Source organism: Mauremys reevesii, linkage group 14 (assembly GCF_016161935.1).
Source record: "Mauremys reevesii isolate NIE-2019 linkage group 14, ASM1616193v1, whole genome shotgun sequence".
NCBI lineage: Eukaryota > Metazoa > Chordata > Testudines > Geoemydidae > Mauremys > Mauremys reevesii.
The window spans coordinates 36,253,197-36,257,124 of NC_052636.1; the positions used below are offsets into that span (position 1 = coordinate 36,253,197).

At 53.9% G+C, this 3,928-nt stretch overlaps 1 non-coding gene across 1 annotated transcript; it reads right to left on the minus strand.

Annotated features, from left to right (window-relative positions):
* Positions 1–2,187: 2,187 nt before the first annotated feature.
* On the minus strand, positions 2,188–2,269 carry TRNAT-AGU. The gene has a single exon. It is a non-coding gene; the product is annotated as a tRNA-Thr (tRNA).
* Positions 2,270–3,928: the final 1,659 nt, after the last annotated feature.

The following is a 3,928-nucleotide window of genomic DNA, read 5'->3' on the forward strand; positions in this document are numbered from 1 at the left end:
CATTGCTTAGGGAAGTACATTTTTTACACCCCTGAGTAATGTAGTTACACCGATCTAATTTTGTAGTGTAGACCTGTCCAAAGAATCTTGGGAGTAAAACTTCACCTGCTCCTCTGCTTTACTGAATCCAAACACCAGCAAAGCTTGTCAGGCCCAGATGGAGGTTGGCAGAGAGTCAGGTGTGTGCAGACATGATCCCTTCAGCAGCTGAAGACACCATGGCTTAGCTGGCTAAAACCATTGTTTTGTATGCAGGAGATCCTGGGTTCAAGTTCCAGTGGTACCTTACTGAGTTGCTTTTGGGGCACCTGGAATTGGCTACTGTCAGAAGACAAGATTCAGAGCTAGATGGACCTTCGGTCTAGCCTAGTGTGGTTTTTCTTATGGTTTAAATTACACTCACAGGCACTGAGGATAGAGTTACTGAAAGTTTGGGAGTTAGGAGCTGATAGGTCAGTGGTCCAGTCCCCTCTCAGACGACCCCGTCCCTCTGGGACAGGGGCAGGTCTGAGCTCTCACACCAAATGCTCATTGTGGCTGCCAGAATCTGTGGGCAGCTCGTTTAGTTTATGCCGAGGGTTGAGTCCTGTTTTGTGCACTGTGTCTGCGAATGAAAATCCTAAACCACCCTTTGAAATAACAAAAGCAGAAGGACGTGTTTCTGTCCCTGCCCCAGAGCAGACAGACCAATGGAGAAATGCCATGAGTCCAGGGTAATACTCCCCTGCGGTTTTACCATTTCCACTTGCTAAACCCCCTCCCAACCTTCTGGGCTCCTGGAGCAGGGGACTGAGCCTGAGCCGAGACACGGACACTGCAACTTTACAGCCCAAGCCGCATGACCCTGATTAATGTGACACGGGCCAGTCGTGGGTGTTTCATTGCACTGGAGACGTAGCCTAACGTTATGTCTACACTGTGATTAACACACCCAGGGCACCTGTCGCAAAGCCTGGGTCAGCTGACTCAGGTTATGGGGCTTGGGCTGCAAGACTATAAAATTACAGGGCAGACAGATGGGCTTGAGCCCTCCTCTGAGACCCCACGAGGGGTGAGGGTTTCCGAACCCAGGCTTCAGTGTGAACACAAATATCTGCACCACAGTTTTTAGCCTCTCAGCTTTAGCTTCATGAGCCCACGTCAGATGGTCCAGGCCAGCCATGCTGCCATCTTTATCCCAGGAGAGATGGACTCTAAGGGTACTTCTCCATTGCAATGTCAGCCCAGGGGTGGCACACTGTGCTCAAAGCAGCACCCTGGAAGCCCCATATTCACTGCTCGCATATAATGATGATACGGTTTGTACAAAGTCTGCCTGGTGAGGTATCATTTCAAAAATCTTGGTCTGTTGAACGTTAATATTGTGTTGGATTGTGTGTGTAGCATTGGCTGGGAAGTTTTGCTCTGTGTGTGTTACTGAGATGAGGTTGGGAAATGCCCACCACCAGCCTTTCAGGTGTGACAATGGAGGAGCCAGACTCGCTGCTGGCCCATTAAAGGGATCCACACTCCCAAGGACTATCCCAGGAACCGTGTACAATGCAGACTTCTCCGAGATAGCACAGCGACAATGGACACTGCTTGACTCACATCCTAGCAAAGGGACTTCCTAGCCAGCTGGAAGAAACTATGAAAGGGGGGGTAGAGACATCATGAGTTGCCCTCTCTCCCCCACAACTCAACACCTGTAAACACATCTGGAGGACAAACACTGAACTGAAATAATTCAGAAATCAGAAGAGAATAATAATAGTACATTCAAACCAAAGTCCCCAAACACACTAGTAGTGGTTTTTCAGCAGAAAATTTTCAGTTTGGGGAATTTTGTTTTCTCAGTCAGACTTTGCCAAGGGAAGCAGAGAGAAAATGGTTGAGTTGTCTCCTTCAGAACAGCTTGGCCTAGACACTAGCTCTGGTTCACTGTTGTGGCCTTGCTCAGGTTGGGGGTATTTTAATTATTTGGGGAGGTCCCAGGGTGTTTGGGGGAGATTAAGAGGCTGTTCCCTTTTGAGATAAAAACTAAGAAATGCAGGACTAGAGAATTTTTTTAGAAATCTGGGATTTAGACATTTTATTTGAAGCAACAGGGGGAGGCAGCTGAGATTCTGAGAAAGGTTTTGTTTGATCTGTCATTGTACCAAGGGGGGAGATGGTTGTCTATAAAGGAGAGTGAAGAGTAAATGCAGCTTATGAGGATGGGGTTTGAACCCATGCGTGCAGAGCACAATAGATTACTAGTCTATCACCTTAACCACTCAGCTACCTCATCTGAGCAGCTAAGACAGGGACAGGAGGAGAACTCTAAGGCCGGCAGAGATAGGGACACTAATGAGTTTTTAAATACTAAGCGTAAGCAGGGTCTGAATGAGCTCCCCCCTCACATCTAGTGAGGAGCTGGGGGAAGACTTCAGGAACAGGCCGTGTTTGCATAGACACCCCTACTCTGCCTAGCTATGCAGCATGGTGGGGCCGCTTCCCCAAAATGACGAGTTTGGGATGGTGGTGGGTTACAAATCACTTTAGCATTGAGTGGAATGAAATGTTATTCTCCTTCCTGTACGAGTGAAGGGCAGCGGAACGTACCTAGGCCGTCCTGACGGAGGGGTGGGTGGGGGAGGAATCGCTTTCATTGGACTGCAGAGAAGTGATTGAGGACGTCACCCTAACCCAGTGGTCCCCAAACATTTCACACTGTGCCCTCGTATCCATGGCTGTGGCCCCTCGGAAGCCGCGGTCGAGAACCAGGGCTGGGAGTGGGGCCGGTGCTTGCTGGCGAGAGGGGTGTGGACAGGGGTAAGGGGGTCGAGGCCGGGCTGGGAGCCAGGGGCCCAGGCTGAGGGTGGGGTTGGGGAAGAGCTGGGACAGAGTGGGGCTGAGTGGGGCTCCCTCCCTGCCCTCCATGGGGGCTGGCTCAGGCCCTGAGGTGCCCCCATCAATCTTCCTCTGTGTCCCCCTAAGAGTCACGCCCCACATTTTGGGGACCACTGACCCCTACTCGCTCAGCAGGGGCTAGTGATGCCAAAGCCCAGGGAAAGGGAGAACAAGTGCAGGGGCCCCAGCACCGGAACCATGACCCCCCCCACACTTCTGTGTGTGGCTCCGCCCCCTTCCACACCTTCCACCCACGGCCCCACCCACTGTCACCTCTGTTCCACCCCTTCCCTCACTGGCCCCACCCTGTCACTCCTTTACCCCGGCCCCGAGACCAGAGAAGCTCTGTGCCCTGCTGCAGCCCCCAGGCCGTAGCAGGGAGTGGGAGCTCCTCCAGCCCTGGGGCTGACATGGGGGAGACTTTCCCAGGGGGACCCAATTTGGCCAGGGCCCCTAGTCATGGGCCCCACTGCCCCCTTGGCAACGCAAGGTTTGGGGAGGCTGAGCCCCCCTGAGCCTCCATTACGAGCCGCCCAGGCTACCTCTGCTCAGTGGGTGGCCAGTCTCCCTGTGTCTCTGCTGTTCGTGCTGGGGAGCCCGGCCGGCCTTAGGGGTGGGGCCCCCGGCAGCCGCCCAGGGCTCCAGGGGGTCAAAGGGCACCGTGTGGCCGTGCAAAGGTGCTCACTGCTCTCCCCTGCCCCAATGCTCCTCCGTGGCCCCATAGAGGGTGGGGGGAGCGAGGAGCAACACTATGTGCTCCATGCGTCCTGGTCACTTTCCCCACCTGGGCTGGGCTGTGAGGGGAGCATCAGAAGCTGCTGCTCTCTGCCCTCCCCTGACGCAGCCCGGCTGAGGAAAGTGACCTGGATGCAGGGAGCTCGGATGATGTCCCTTCTCACCCCCCTGCCCCTGCTAGGGAAGGCTGCCGTGTGGTGTCTCCATGGCTGCACTTTCAGTGATGCAGGTTTCTCTCTCCCATTGTTCCATGGGCATCCTACTAGATTGCCAGCTGCTTTTCAACTGCAGTGTGGAGACTGTGTGTGTGTGTGGGGAGAGA